Here is a 16,833-nt window from a genome sequence, read left to right on the forward strand (position 1 = left end):
GATGACAAAGCATGACTAAAAGGAGCAGCTAAAAAGCAGGCTAAAAGCTAAAAAGCAAAGGCTAAAAGCCAAAGCAAAGTAAAAGCAGAATTTGATGGTGTCCGAGTATTTAAACTGGCATTTAGGCCAACCTCAAATGTTGTTTTGACCAATTAGATATTGTCTTGCCGGGGTTGCATTGTTTGTCCCACCCATTCATAAATCATATGTTATCTTATCAAGACGGGTTTCCCCAATTTTCCCGCTTTTTGCAGGGTATATTTGACATGATTCCTATAACAAGAATATGATACATTTGACAAATAATGATGGTCAGAAAACGTTTCAAGCAAGAAGATTCAAACACACACATACCCAAACATGAATATGATCCCTAAGCTATTCAAGAGTTATTTAAAAATACATACACAATAAGTGATTAGAAACATTATAATCAAATTTTGGGTTCATGTTAGGGTATGGAGTTAAGCAATGGACTGATATCCATTTAGAAGTCTTTTTGAGTTCATTTTGGGGCATATATGCATTGAAAGGCATTCTTTTGCCATTCTGTGGGAGGTAAGGATATGTTCTGTGAAGACCAGAGAGGTTAACAGGTCTCCTTAGGAATTTCAGTCTGTTTTCCTTCGAAGTGGGGGAAGTCAATCCAAAGAGCTTGTGATCATGATTACTATCATGGGTTTACATGTGATGGTAACGCTTGTGCATCTCTTTGATTACTTGCCCAAATTTGACAATCTTTTCTTCGAATTGAAACTGTCAATAATTGTTCTAATGGTGTTAATGTTGAAAGCTGTTCTGTGAAAGAGCTGGTTGGTTATCTAGCTTCAGACTGTGGTGCTAGGAGTGATTTACAGCATCCTGTTCCCTTTTCCCGAGGAATTCGGCTTCTTGTTTCACCTTGCTCATGATCGAATCTTTAATTTGTCTGGTTCAGGCCTCATACGCTACAGTTCCTTCCGTGTTTGACTTTGGATTGTTATACCGACTTGATTCTCTGCCACCGCCCCGACCTTTGCCTGATACTGTTTTGATTTGGATGTCCCCTGCATACCTGACGCCAGGTCTGATCATTGCCTGTTTGACTACTTGTAAATAAAGTACTGGCACACATGGATCCAAGACTACCTGACTGCTACAGAAGACGCACACACCACAGTATCCAGCAGCCTGGTATCCTCTCATTTCCTCTCATATGTCAAAGCGTTTCAGCATTTTCAAATCTCTTATATTCAACTGGGGGATGGATTTTGCTGAGAGGTTGAGAGTAAATGATGAGAGAATTTTCATTTTTGGACAAACTATCCCGCTAAAGGTACGTTATTACTGTGTATATCTTTATTTATAAATCACTAGAAAGTTTTAATGTGTGATTGACAGATGTCAATAATAAGAGGTGTTTAAACCCACCTTGCCCAGCCCCTGCACTAAGAGATGCAAGAACTACAGAAGTTGAGAGGAATGTTGGCTTTAAATGCCTTTAATCACTCAAGTATACCTTTGGTAGAGGTATTTTATATAAAATGGATGTTCTTATGAAATATTAAAAAATCTTTTCAAAAATTCTAAATACTAATTTTTAAATGAGCAATTCCAGTAAAGATTTTCTGGTGATGTACAAGTAAATCAGAGGACATAATGTGAGAACAAGAAACTCTTACCAGTTCCAAATAGTTTACCTTTATTTGATGTTACTTTAAAATTTCACACCATCTTAAAGGGTTAGTTCACACAAAAATAACATTTCTGTCATCAATACTCACCCTCATGATGTCCCAAACTTGTAAGACCTTCGTTAGGCTGAACGCCTCTTTGCTCGCTTTGAGGAACAAAACAGCATCACTGCACAGAAGACTCCACCTCTCCGTTGACCAGGTGATGACGCTGACCCCAGACAGCGTGAGGAGATCCTTCAGCAGGATCAGTGCACGCAAAGCTCCGGGTCCTGACAACATCCCTGGGCGGTACTGAAAGACTGTGCAGTGGAACTCACTGATGTCTTCACAGACATTCTTCAACATCTCACTTAGTCAGGCTGTTGTTCCCACATGCTTCTTCAAAGCTACCACCATTCCAATCCTCGGCTAAGAAGCTATCTCCATCAGCCTACGACTACCGCCCTGTTGCACTTACTCCCATCCTCATAAAGTGCTTGAACGGCTAGTCATGCACCATAATGTCTGCCCCTCCCTCCCCTGACCCCTTTCAGCTTGCATATCGTCCAAATCGGGTCGACCGATGATGCTCTTCTCAACTACCTCCACTCAGCACTCACACATATAAATAAAAAAGACTCATATGTCAGAACGACTGTTCATAGACTTCAGTTCAGCATCTAACAACATAATCATCCCTCAACAAGCTCTGGCTTTGACAAAGTGGTCCAGCTGGGACTCAACACCTCTCTGTGCAAACTGGCTGTTGGACTTTCTGATTGGCAGAAACCTCAGGCAGTCCGGGTCGGTAAGCCAACACATCCAACACCATCACACTGCACACTTGGGCCCCCCAAGGATGTGTGTGTGCTGAGCACCCTCCTCTTCACTCTGGCTGACCTCATTCGATTGCCACCACCAGCAACTCCAACCTCTTTATTAAATCTAGTGTATGATTAAAAGATGAGTGGGCCTTGGTGACACTTTTGCTGTACTCCAATCAGTTTAATAAGTCATTAAACGCAAGTCCTAATGCATCTTTTGTATTATCAACGGAATGTTAAAATCTCCTCGAAAATTAGCGCTTTATCATCGGTAACCAACAGGTCTGAGAGTAAAATCTCCAACCTCTTTTAGGAATTCTGTATACGCCTCTGGTGGTTCTATACACAGTAGCCAGGGAGCAAGAGATACCATAGATTGCTTTTGCATATCTGCAGTGTTACCTTAAGCAGAAGTATTTGAATGGATTTTAAAACTGTATTCCTGTTTCGGGGTCACACGGAGAATATCAATATATGGTGCAGCACTCCCCCCGACCGTCTGACGGGGGCTCATGCCTTATAACGTCGTTGGGTGGAGGAGATCTTTAGACCAACTATAATCATTTTGGTTTTAGCCAGGTTTCAGTCAAGCAGAGTACATCGAGAAACTTTATCTGTGATAATTTCATTTACAATAACTGCTTTGGGTGTGAGTGATCTAATGTTTATGAGCCCAAACTTTAAAAATAGTTTTTGTTCTTTTTAATTAACATTTTCTGGTTTAATCACGATAAGATTTTTTCTAGACCCTACATTATATTGGTAACACTTATGGTAAGGGACACAAAATTTATAAATTAATGTGGGGAATTAGCTTTACTTCATGCATTAATATCTCATGAATTATCAGGAACTAACATGAGCTCAAATCTTTCTTCATGACTTCATGGAGAACAACACCTTAATTAAGACTTTAAAGTAGGTGAGTACTCATCTGTGATTTTGTTTTATTACACATGATCATGATGTTTTCTTTGTCACAAAAAACAAGGTCCTTTACTATACATTGTGGATAAAAGTTATGCTTATGGTACATGATTCAAAAAAGCAATTTCAGGGATGCAAGACTTTTTTTAATTATTAAAGGAAATTTAAAAAATCCACATTACATAAATGTATACAGGTTTGAGAACAGATATCAGTTAATGTGAGAACTAATGTTGTCCATTAAATATGATATGAGTTATCAAGAAATGTTCATTTCTTCTTCATGTAGGAAATAGACAGCCCTTTAACATTGCCATCACAGCAATATCCACATGATTCTGATAACATCCAAATACAAATAGCCATCATAACTAGCATTTGTTTCTCATGACTTCATCATGTTTGTGGCCCTCAACTAAAGTAGTGACTTGGTCCTTGGAATACTGTAAACAGTGTGTTATTAATGATGGCATAATTTTGAAATGATATGAATATGAACGTTCAAGCTTTTACACACAATGTACTGTGGACACAAAGGGACTTTGATAAAAACGTTCTGCTTATTCTTAAACAGTATAACCAGTTAAACCAACAGCAATGCCTGGGAAGAGCTGAGAAGGAATTCAGTATATATACCATGAACTTTAAGCCTTTAGAACCTAAAGCTAAAATAGGCCGTTTTAACTCCTTCTGTTTGTTGAGTATAAAATTATAACACAATGTGGTTCTTCAAGTGCAGGGTGTCTTTTTTCCAGAAAAAACTATTGGCTTTCCAGGAAATTACAGTGATATGTACCTTATGTGTGTGGGTGTTTAGTAAAATATAATTAAATTAGACAAAAAAGAGAATAAATTTTATGCTGTTTATAAAAAAAAAAATCAGAAAAAATCATGAATGAAATAATCTAAGCCTCAATATTGAAAAAGGAATATAATTACAAGTCTTGGTTGGGACACAATATTGCACCCGGGTTTCACTCAGGGAGCCATTGTTTACCCAGTTATCCCCAGGCTGTGTTTTGGATCTCAACTCCAGTAAATTTAAATGTGGTTTGCTCTCTGAAGCAGTTCCTGTTTAACTGCAAGCAGTAGTCACACATCAACATTCCTGGCACTTCCATGGGGTTGTTCCTTTTGACATCATATGCAAAAACTCGTATTAAAGGTCTTGAGTGTCACTCACAGGAACAGGCAGAGGATGCGCATCTCTCTCCGGGGCTGCCATCCAGGGGGAAAACCTAGTGAGCTGAGGCTAGCAGCTACTGAAAGGTTTGCCTTGTTCATGGAGCTTATCATGGTGGATGGCACCTGGCAGCTTTAGCGTAAAATTAAGCAGTGGGTACACTGCAATGTCCAGGAAGTGCTGGAAAAGAAGTGTTGCTCTTACCAAAAACCAGACCCGTTATTTTTTTTTTTAAACCGATTTTACGGGTACGACTTGGTTCCAGAGCATCTTGTTGGCGGTTGTCAGCTCCTCCCATACACTTATTTTACAGCTACAGCTGAGACCACGACCCTCTGAGATGGTGTTGTGTTTGATGTGGACTGGCTCATTTGATTGTTCCTTAGGTAACTGGAGAAGCCAAACATTGGTGGAAAAAAATAGAAGCATGTTATTACAAAATTAACTATAAATTCCTTAAAAATACTTTTCATTATAAAGCAAAATTCTTAGTTAAGAGCAAAATTGTAAAAAAAAATACAAAATAACGTAAACTATAATAAAACAATAACAATGAAATACACAATAAAATAAAGCCTGCAGTTGCTTACACACACATGCAAGCACATGCATATGCACACAAACACACACATACATCTTTAAACGACTGTGTTCACCAATGCTTCCTGCAGTTCCTCGAACCCTGAACTTTAAGTGTTTATCTTAACTTATGAACTTACCTTTTTTATATCCACTCAGAGACTATATATTTTAGAAGAAAACTAAGGGAAAAACAGTGGATGGATTCATATTTGAGATTTTGTTGGAAACTTATCGGGCCCTACTTGGCGGATGAAGCCTGAGGTTTTCCTGGTAAAAAATCTCAGCACACCATGCCACCAAGAAGGACCCAAAGCAGCAACCAAAGTAATGGAGAGGATTTGGTTTGTCGCTTTCACAGTTAAGGGATCTAATGAGTCAACAAAGGGATCTGTTCATGCAACCTTTACAGCATCAAGAAAGCAATTTAAAGACTGTTGTGGAATTAATTGTGAACAATGTGAACACTCGGATTGAGAAATTGATCAAGGAGACACAGGATCTGGAAGCAGCTTGCAATTCTCCCAGAAGTACATTGATGATTGATAAAGAAAAATGATAAAAACTGAGTCGGAAAGAACAATTGCTGTGCTGGAAACCAAAAATGCAGGGGAAATTCCCAGAAATGACAGAGAAAGCGGATTACTTGGAGGGTAAAACAAGAAGGAAAAACCCTTTGTTGTGGATGGCATTCTGGGGACCCAGAATGAAAGCTGGAAAGAGGTTGAGGACAAAGCAGTATGTGATAAATAAAAAATTTCACCTGGACAGTAGTCAGTTGGTGATTGAATGTGCACATGGGACTTTGCAATCCACCCGAATTCTGGAAAGAGACCTGGGCCCTATCATGGTAAAATTTCCTAGATACAAAGATAAAATGGCTGTTCGGGAAAGACAAAGGATCTGAAAGGCACCAACATCTATGTGAACAGGATCCCACTGAGCCGTCAGGAAAAAAGGAAAGGAACTCTTCCAGCATGAAAGCTGCCAGAGAACGAGGTGACATAGCCTCCATCCGACATGAAAACTTAAGGTCCATCAATGTCCCCTTTGATGGCTAAATATTTTTTAGAAGGGACAGGAATAAACATGGGGGGTGGCATAGCATTATATATCAGAGATAACTTTCCAGCAACACGTGCTTGAGTTTATCTCGATGGTTTAAGTGAAAGTGAAAGTCGTGATATTTGCCAAGTATGGAACCCCATACTCGGAATTGGTCTCTGCATTTAACCCATTCAAGTACACACACACAGAGTGAGAAGTGAACACACCGTAAAACAGACACAGAGCAGGGGGGCAGCTATATATCCAGCGCCCGGGGGAGCAACCAAGGGGTCAGTGCCTTGCTCAAGGGCATTTCCAAGTCATGGGTATTGAGGGTGGAATAGAGCGCTGTTAATTCACTCCCCCCCACCTACAAACTCTGCCAGCACCGAGACTCAAACCAGCGATTTCGGGTAACTAGTCCAAGTCTCTAACCATAGGCCACAGCTGCCCCAAAAGATGGAGCTTCACGGTTTTTGCGTTCATCTTTCGCGGGGGCCCATGCTAATTTTCTCTGTATCGATCCAATTTAGTTATGTGCCGCTGTAGCAAGCACATATCGTACTGTTGAATGTATGGGTTAAAGTGCATCTTCCTCACCTAAAGCCGGTGCTAATAGGTTGCTGTTATAGAACTCTGGGACTGATGTCCCATACCTGAATGATTTATGGGGTTTTAAATTTGGGACAGAGTTAAAAGAGTGAATAGTGATATTTTTTTACTTGGTGATATGTACATTGCCTGGTTTTTGCCAATGTCCAATGAAACAAAATATAGTTTCATTGATCGCTGCTTGTAATCTGTCTCAGATGATCTCCAACAACCAGAGTCTTTATAACAGGGGTGGACATATTCTGCCACTTGCATAGACCATATTTATACAAATATTCCTGAATGCGCACTAAAACCATTTTTCCAATCTGTGGGTTTTAGTGACCATAATATCATAGCAATTACCAGAAAAACTAAAATTCCAAAATGTAAGGTTAATATGTACATAAAAGAATGTTTAAGAAAGTATTCGGAGGTTTTTTGGCAGATGTTGGGGGTATGCTTGGACTGATGTGTGTAGGGCTGCTGAGGAGCTGAGGCCCCCTTAAATATCTTATGGAAAGATTTATGAAGATTGTTGATAGGCATGCCCCATGAGAAATGGTATGTAAAGGGAGACCAGCCCCATGGCTAAATGAGAGTAAAAAGACCCTCATGAAGGAAGAGACAAAGCCAAATATATATTAGTAAAGATGGATTGGTGGAGGACAGATTCAAGTACTGTCAACTGAAAAACAGGTTACTAAACTGAATAGATTGACGAAAAAGATTATTACATGCAGAGAATAAATGCTGTAAAGCAAGATGGAAAAGAGCTCGGGAAAACCCTTAATGAAATAATGGGGAGGCGGACATCTGGAGGGGCTTCTTTGGGAGACAGAAGGAAATTTTTCTAAACCATCTTATACGAATATTTTAATGATTTCTGGCTGATAAATAGGGGTCCATACACTAAGGCAGAATATGGACAATACTGATTCTAATTACCTAAAGTTTATAAAAAAAGATGTGACGTTAGATAAGAGCTGCACTTTCCAGTTTAATAATGTTGAGGAGCTTCCTAAAGTAAAAAGTTGTTGTAGTCTCTCTTGCCCCACCACAGCTCAGTAGGTACTGATATGCTGACATTAAAGACTTGAAATCATGTTGACGTGTTTGGCGTCCCATTATGTCAAATATTAAAATGCATGCTTAATGAAAGGTGTTTTTCCCACTATCGGAAAGAAGGTAAATTACCTACCTAGAGATGGTAAGTAGACTAGCACTTTACTGGGAAGAACAGCAGACATATTTCTATTCTCCCAGTTCTACATTTTCATTTACATTTACATTTTACATTTACATTACATTTTATCAGTTACCAGATGCTTATTTTCCAAATGGACTGTACTAAATGAGAACAGAAAGCAATCAACACAACGAGAGAACAACAACATGTATACAGTGCCATGACAAAGTCTCACTTAGTCTATCCAGAACCCGTAGCCATAATTTTTACTCTCTATTTTCTTTTTTTTGTCTTTCTTTTTTCAAGATAGGATATCACATAGAAAGGGGAGGTGCTAGTATTATGTGGTCGAAGTGCTGTCCGAAAAAGATGAGTCTTTAGATTGTTTTTTGTGAAAAAGGAGTAAAGATCTCGCTGTTCGTAATTTAGATCGGCGAGGTCATTCCACAGACGCCGCGCACAGTCCAGAAAAGGTCCTGTGAGAGTGATTTTGAACCTCTGTGTGGATATTGCACCTACCAGGTCGCCAGTTCCACTGTGCCCCTCGCGCTCAAACCGTCCGTTATGGCTAGTGCATACGTTCCTACAGCGATTAGGTCTGTTGGTGCGTGCTCAAAGAGCGGTCGTCTTGCGGACGCATCACAAGGAGACCTTGTACATTTGATGCGAGCGCGGTACTGGGGTGCCAGTGGTACATCTTGATGAGGAGAGGAAGTACCGTAGAGCTTGCTCTTTGGATTCTTGAGACAACCCTCGCTTGCTGCAATGATACTGCGATACTGGGACCGACTACGCAGTTTAAGAGGCTTGATAGTACATGGCAGGAATGGCCCAAGTCCTGCAGGAGAGCATTACACAATAGTCTCAGTCTTCCGGAGAGAACAAGATCCAGCTTTGGAACAAGAAGTTGGGTGGCTTGCTCTGACAGGAAGGGTCTAATCGTCCTAATGTGTTGTATAAGGCAAATCTGCAGGGACTATCGGGTCGTTGTCGCTCAATATGGTCCTGTGAAGCTTAAGCATGATGATCCATCACAAACTCCTAGGTTTCTGGCCTGGTCCTGGAAGGAGTTATGGTTGACGAAACCCAGCTGTATAGAGAAGTTATGATGAAACGATGGGTTAGCTGGAACCACCAGCAGTTCAGTCTTAGTAAGGTTGTTAAACGATGGGTTAGCTGGAACCACCAGCAGTTCAGTCTTAGTAAGGTTGATATAGCCTGTGTGGTGAACTGATTAGGGTCATCTGGTTGGGAATGAGAAGTAGAGTTGAGTGTCATCAGCGTAGCCAGTGATAGGAAAAGCCATGCTTCTTAATGACAGATCCTAATAATGTTCATGTAGATGGAGAAGAGAAGCAGGGTCCAAGTACTGAGCCTTGAAGGAACCCCAGTAGCAAGTTGGTTGTGACTTAGAAACTTCACCCCTCCAAGACACCCATGAAGGATCTATCAGAAAGGTAGGTGTTTAAGCCACTGGAGTGCGGTGTGTTCCAGAGACATGCCCATCTTTCTGAGGAGTGGACAGGAGAATCTGGTGATAGCACGGTGTCCAAAAGCAGCAGACAGGTCCAACAAAATGAGTAACTGAGGATTTTGAAGCTGCTCTTGCCAGTCTGCAGGGCTTCAGTAACCAAGAGAGCAGGGCAGTCTCAGTTGAGTGGCCACTTTTTGAAGCCAGATTGGTTGCTGTCCAGGAGGTTGTTCTGTACAAGAAACATAGAGAGCTGGTTGAACACAGCTTCGTTCGAGTGGTTCTTTGCAATGAATGGAAGAAGCTGGATACCGGTCTGTATGGTTTCTAGAAGTGCTGGATTTAGAGATGGTTTCTTCAGCAGTGGGCTTACCCGACGCCTGCTTAAATGCTGAGGGAAATGTTCCAGAGTGAGAGAGGAGTTGATAATGGAGAGTAAGTGAAGGTATGACTGAAAGAAGAAATCGCTTGAAGGAGGTGAGTGGGGATCGGATCCAGTGGGCAAGTAGTAGGATGACTGGACAGGATAAGTTGGGAACGTCCGTCTCTGAGAGTTGAGAGAAGGAGGAGAAAGAGTGAGCATTAGTCGTTGTGAAGTTATCCTCAGTCCTGCGGTGTGGAGAATTTGGTCCACTGATGGTTTCTTGTCTTTATTTGTGAGCAAACATGCAAGTCGTCGCTGTAGAGTCGATGGAGGAGGAGAGGAGGTGGATAATAAGAGAAGAGAGGTTTTAGAAGAGTTCCGATCGTCATCAACATTTGTTAATCTTGGCGTGGTAATATGATTTTTAGGAGGTGAAGACTTTTGCATAGAGGAAAGAGGAGAGTACTGGAACCACTGAGGTGGTAGTGTTTCTTGATTTTATGCCATTTCCTCTCTGCAGCCCTGAGTTTAGCGCGTGTTCACGGAGTACATCGGGCCACCAGGGGGCAGATGGGTTGGTCGTGCTGGTCTAACGACAAGTGGCAAAAGTTGTCCAATCAAAAGAGGTTAGAGTGGAACAAAAAGTGTCCGTAGCACTTTTCGTGTCAGAGCTGAAAACTGCGAGAGTGAAGTAAGTGATGATGAAACCCACAGAGGATAGGCAGATGGAGAGAGTGAGGTAGGGATTCCGTCGAAAGGTGAACCCGGTTGGAGCGTTTTGTGCCACTTCAGGAGTAAAGTGCTAGGTTAGCAGTAATGTGGAAGTGGTCTGAGGTGTGCAGATGGCGTCGAACTAAAGGGTTGTCCACTGACGCAAACCAGCGCGTGTAGATGAGGTCCAGGTTGGGTTTCATGATTTGTGAGTCGCTGTAGTAGACACTCGTCTTGAGATCAAATGAGGCGGCAGATTTCAGAGTGTTGAAGTCACGCAGCCTGGGGTTTATCTAGGTGGATGTTGAAGTCACCAAGCTAGTACCAGAGGAAGTACCATCTTCAGGATAGTTTGATAGGCAGCACGTCCCAACTCCTCCAAGAAGTTTCACAATTGACCTGGGGGACGATAACATGAACACAAAGTGGATTTTAACAGGGTGGGTTACAGTAACCAGCATGTGATTCAAATGAACCGTTACCTGTAGGTGGTGGTTGAAGATCAAATTTCCATCTTTCGATCTTAAGGAGACCAGTACCTCCACCCCTCCCCAGTCGTACGAAGGGGTGCGTGTGGGAACAAGTGAAATTAGTGGAGAAAGGCTGCGGGAGATTGGCGGTGTCCTCAGGTTTTAGATCCAAGTTCTCAGTCAGTGGCATGAGGCTGAGACCGGAATGAGTAGCAATAGAAGAATGAAGTCTGCGCTTTGTTTAACAGCGGGACTGGCCAGTATCCAGAGCCCAACTGGAATAATAGAGGAGCGTTTGTAGTAGAGGTCAGAGGGACAGGCCTTAGATTTGTCGGGCAGGCCTTCCTTCGGACGTACATAGCGTGCTCTCCGAGTGATGACGCAAATAAGTATTTGAGGGATGAGCTGTACAAAAATTGAACGGGGAGACAAAGCAAACTTCAGTGCCCTGTCGGTGTCCTTGCTCGGGGGTAGTCGCGCAGGTAGAGTCGTGGTCCTTTACACTCGTCGGTCCTTCACCACAGGAGGATTCAACACGAGGGGCTGCCGCGGGTGACACCCCTGTACCACTTATATATTTGCCTGATGGACCTGTGATTGTGTGAAGTCAGCTAGTCACGCCTCCCTATTTAGCAGACCGGCAAACTGTCCAAGTCCCGCGATAGGCAAATGCAAAACCAAAACGCCACTTCACACGTATTTTACCAGGGTAAGACACACAGTTAATTAAAGCAAAGTTTCCCTAGCAACGATGATAAGCAGGTCAGTAGTCTAATGAGATAAAACGAGGCAAAAAAAAACATTACAAACTGCTGTCCTATCTGTCGCTCGCACTGTTTTTCTCTTCGAACAAGCGCTTACAAAACAGCTTCTTTAAGTAGTGCTTACCGGCTTACTGGCTATAGTCCACGCCTCCTATTTTAGCAGGACCGAAACTGTCCAGTCCCGCGATCAGGCAAACGCAAAACCAAAACGCCACTTCCACACTATTACCAGGGTAAGACACACAGTAAGTAAAGCAGAAGTTTCCCTGCAACGATGATCAAGCAGTAGTCGAATGACGAAAACGAGGAAAAAACACTTACAAACTGCTTGTCCTTATCTGTCCCCGCTCTTACTGTTTCTTATGACAAGCGTTACAAACAGTCTCTTTAAGTAGTGCTATGGCTATAGTCATGCCTCCCTATTTTAGCAAACCGAAAATGTCAAGTCCCGCGATAGGCAAACGCAAAACCAAACGCCACTTCACACGTATTTACCAGGGTAAGACACAACACGTTAATTAAAGCAAAGATTCCCTAGCAACGATGAATCACCGCTAGTAGTCTAATGAGAAAACGACGGCAAAAAAACACTTACAAACTGCTGTCCCTTATTCTGTCGCTCGACTGTTTCTTCCTGGACATCAGAATTTGATTGAGGTTTTTAACAATGCTCTTCTTTTCGTTTACAGGGGCTGGGTTATGACACAGTGGACTCTGTCAATTCTTTCACAATTCCAGCAGCCAGTGCCCCAGAACTCTCATACAGCATTAATATCAATGTGAATGGTCGCTGGTCTTTCCATGTTGATGGTTCGCTAAACTGTAAGCCAAAGAGTTGCCTGTTTGTCGGCAACATAATACTAAAATTGTTAACCATTGCCTTTTAAGAACTTATGTTCCTTTGGAAAATTTAATCAATTTATTGATGCTTCTACTTTTACTAGTGCCTGCTAATTTCCTGCCGTTTGGGGAGGGAGACGTGGTAAATCCCATTTCAGATGATGGAAGCTCTGGAGCCATTTACTTGCAGCAGCCTTTCAAATACTTTGGACGCACATACAATCAGATCTATGTAAGCGTTGGACTATAACTTTTTGGTTGAGGATATTTTTCTTATTATTACATGAATTAATGACATATTTTACTTCAGTAAATAGATTTTAATCATGTTTAAGTTTACAACTTGATGCTTTTCATCATCTTTGTAAAATGAATGATTCTTTTCAGTGGTAGAGCATAATTCTACAGCAATTTGATCTGGATTTTAGGTGAACAACAACGGTCACCTGACTTTTACTCAACCACTGTCTGCCTACGTTCATTATCTGAACGCTGGAATAGACATCATTGCTCCTCTGTGGACCGACCTTAACAATTTCAATGGTGGAACTATCTCCTACAGAGAGGATACAAGTAGCGCTGTACTGGCACAAGTCACTCAAGCTGTTAACCAATATTTCCCTAACGTCCCTTTTACCGCTACATCAGCCTTTGTGGCTACCTGGGACAGTGTGCCGTACATCACTGGTGGAGGGGTAAGAATAATCTCTGATTTTTGTGGAATGCTCTCTGTGTGTTTTTGGTTCTAAAATGTGTCAATTTTATTATTTTATTTTTTTTGGATTTGATTTTTTTTTATTTATTTATTTTTTAATTGTTTTTTTTGAAGGTGGTTACTTTCCAAGTGGTTTTTAGTCTCCAATGGTGACCGCTCTTTCATCCTGATCAACTATGGTGACATTGCACCAAACAGGTCAAGTTTGGCTGGTGAGTGGAGTGAAGATCCATACACAATTTACAAATAGCAGAAATGAATGACAAGAAATTACTCATGCCCAATTCATTCCAGATTTTTAGGTTTAACATGCTCTTTTTTACCTTTACAGGCTGGTTATGACACAGTGGACTCTGTCAATTCTTTCACAATTCCAGCAGCCAGTGCCCCAGAACTCTCATACAGCAGTAATATCAATGTGAATGGTCGCTGGTCTTTCCGTGTTGATGGTTCACTAAACTGTAAGCCAAAGATTTGCCTGTTTGTCTGCAACATAAAACTAAAAAATTTAACTTTTGTCTTTTTAAGAACTTATGCTCCTTTGGAAAATTTAATCAATTTATTGATGCTTCTACTTTTACTAGTGCCTGCTAATTTCCTGCCGTTTGGGGAGGGAGACGTAGTAAATCCCATTTCAGATGATGGAAGCTCTGAAGCCATTTACTTGCAGCAGCCTTTCAAATACTTTGGACGCACATACAATCAGATCTACGTAAGCGTGGATTTGGACTATAACTTTTTGGTTGAGGATATTTTTCTTATTATTACAATGAATTAATGATATTTTTACTTCAGTAAATAGATTTTAATCATGTTTAAGTTTACAACTTGATGCTTTTCATCATCTTTGTAAAATGAATGATTCTTTTCAGTGGTAGAGCATAATTCTACAGCAATTTCATCTGAATTTTAGGTGAACAACAACGGTCACCTGACTTTTACTCAACCACTGTCTGCCTACGTTCCTTATCCGAACTCTGGATTAGACATCATTGCTCCTCTGTGGACCGACCTTAACAATTTCAACGGTGGAACTATCTCCTACAGAGAGAGGATACAAGTAGCGCTGTACTGGCACAAGTCACTCAAGCTGTTAACCAATATTTCCCTAACGTCCCTTTTACCGCTACATCAGCCTTTGTGGCTACCTGGGACAGTGTGCCGTACATCACTGGTGGAGGGGTAAGAACTAATGTTTGATTTTTTTTTAATGCTCTCTGTGTGTTTTTTGTTCTAAAATGTGTCAATTTTATTATTTTATTTTTTTTGGATTTGTTTTTTATTTATTTATTTTTTAATTGTTGTTTTTTGAAGGTGGTTACTTTCCAAGTGGTTTTAGTCTCCAATGGTGACCGCTCTTTCATCCTGATCAACTATGGTGACATTGCACAAACAGGTCAAGTTTGGCTGGTGAGTGGAGTGAAGATCCATACACAATTTACAAATAGCAGAAATGAATGACAAGAAATTACTCATGCCCAATTCATTCCAGATTTTTTTAGGTTTTACATTCTCTTTTTTACCTTTACAGGCTGGTTATAACACAGTGGACTCTGTCAATTCTTTCACAATTCCAGCAGCCAGTGTCCCAGAACTCTCATCCAGCAGTAATATCAATGTGAATGGTCGCTGGTCTTTCCATGTTGATGGTTCGCTAAACTGTAAGCCAAAGAGTTGCCTGTTTGTCTGCAACATAAAACTAAAAAAATGTAACTTTTGTCTTTTAAGAACTTATGCTCCTTTGGAAAATCTAATCAGTTTATTGATGCTTCTACTTTTACTAGTGCCGGCTAATTTCCTGCCATTTGGGGATGGAGACGTGGTAAATCCCATTTCAGATGATGGAAGCTCTGGAGCCATTTACTTGCAGCAGCCTTTCAAATACTTTGGACGCACATACAATCAGATCTACGTAAGCGTTGGACTATAACTTTTTGGTTGAGGATATTTTTCGTATTATTACATGAATTAATGACATATTTTACTTCAGTAAATAGATTTTAATCATGTTTAAGTTTACAACTTGATGCTTTTCATCGTCTTTGTAAAATGAATGATTCTTTTCAGTGGTAGAGCATAATTCTACAGCAATTTGATTTGGATTTTAGGTGAACAACAACGGTCACCTGACTTTTACTCAACCACTGTCTGCCTACGTTCCTTATCTGAACGCTGGAATAGACATCATTGCTCCTCTGTGGACCGACCTTAACAATTTCAACGGTGGAACTATCTCCTACAGAGAGGATACAAGTAGCGCTGTACTGGCACAAGTCACTCAAGCTGTTAACCAATATTTCCCTAACGTCCCTTTTACCGCTACATCAGCCTTTGTGGCTACCTGGGACAGTGTGCCGTACATCACTGGTGGAGGGGTAAGAACTAATCTCTGATTTTTGTGGAATGCTCTCTGTGTGTTTTTGGTTCTAAAATGTGTCAATTTTATTATTTTATTTTTTTTGGATTTGTTTTTTATTTATTTATTTTTTAATTGTTGTTTTTTGGAAGTTGGTTACTTTCCAAGTGGTTTTAGTCTCCAATGGTGACCGCTCTTTCATCCTGATCAACTATGGTGACATTGCACAAACAGGTCAAGTTTGGCTGGTGAGTGGAGTGAAGATCCATACACAATTTACAAATAGCAGAAATGAATGACAAGAAATTACTCATGCCCAATTCATTCCAGATTTTTAGATTTAACATGCTCTTTTTTTACCTTTAACAGGCTGGTTATAACACAGTGGACTCTGTCAATTCTTTCACAATTCCAGCAGCCAGTGCCCCAGAACTCTCATACAGCAGTAATATCAATGTTAATGGTCGCTGGTCTTTCCGTGTTGATGGTTCACTAAACTGTAAGCCAAAGATTTGCCTGTTTGTCTGCAACATAAAACTAAAAAAAAAATAACTTTTGTCTTTTAAGAACTTCTCGGTTACGTATGGTAACCCTCGTTCCCTGAAGGAGGGAATGGAGACGCCACGTCGGTGACCGACGAAAATGGGTTATCGCTTCGATAGACCAACCTACTTCGAGTGTAATCTAAACGAGCCAATACACATTGGCATGCAATTATTGCATCCAGCTGCCGCTGATCACAGCGTGAGTATAATAAGGCAGCAGGTGCAATGCATACCAGGTTTTCGCTGAGGAGCCGAGCCGGAGACCCGGCGGCTCAGCGGTGGTACAGCAACCATGGCGACGGGACGTGGCGTCTCCGTTCCCTCCTTCAGGGAACGAGGGTTACCATACGTAACCGAGACGTTCCCTTTCAGTCGGTCACTCTCGACGCCACGTCGGTGACCGACGAAAATGGGATCCCTACCAAAGCTCCATGGGTGCTGCCCCTTGCAGTGCCCTGTGCGAGCTGCCTGCGCCTCTATTAGGTGTAGGCCGGGGCTCGGAACAAGTAGCTCCACTCACCATTGTCAAAGCACTACCTCACTGGGTGAGACTGGATAACACTGGGAAAACGTACCCGTTCCACTTGGAACAGGGACGCTGC

The 16,833-nt window shown here is 41.3% G+C and overlaps 2 long non-coding RNA genes and 1 pseudogene across 2 annotated transcripts; 2 read left to right on the forward strand and 1 right to left on the reverse strand.

Annotated features, from left to right (window-relative positions):
• Positions 1–6,668: 6,668 nt before the first annotated feature.
• On the reverse strand, positions 6,669–6,769 carry LOC122144004 (annotated as a pseudogene).
• A 5,702-nt stretch (positions 6,770–12,471) lies between these two features.
• LOC122144000 lies at positions 12,472–13,468 on the forward strand. The gene is made up of 4 exons (XR_006159474.1): positions 12,472–12,597; positions 12,720–12,847; positions 13,044–13,310; positions 13,445–13,468. It is a non-coding gene; the product is annotated as an uncharacterized LOC122144000 (long non-coding RNA).
• A 911-nt stretch (positions 13,469–14,379) lies between these two features.
• Positions 14,380–14,993, forward strand: LOC122143999. The gene is made up of 3 exons (XR_006159473.1): positions 14,380–14,512; positions 14,645–14,740; positions 14,862–14,993. It is a non-coding gene; the product is annotated as an uncharacterized LOC122143999 (long non-coding RNA).
• The last annotated feature ends 1,840 nt before the right edge of the window (positions 14,994–16,833 follow it).

Source organism: Cyprinus carpio, unplaced genomic scaffold (genome assembly GCF_018340385.1).
Source record: "Cyprinus carpio isolate SPL01 unplaced genomic scaffold, ASM1834038v1 S000006554, whole genome shotgun sequence".
Lineage (NCBI taxonomy): Eukaryota > Metazoa > Chordata > Actinopteri > Cypriniformes > Cyprinidae > Cyprinus > Cyprinus carpio.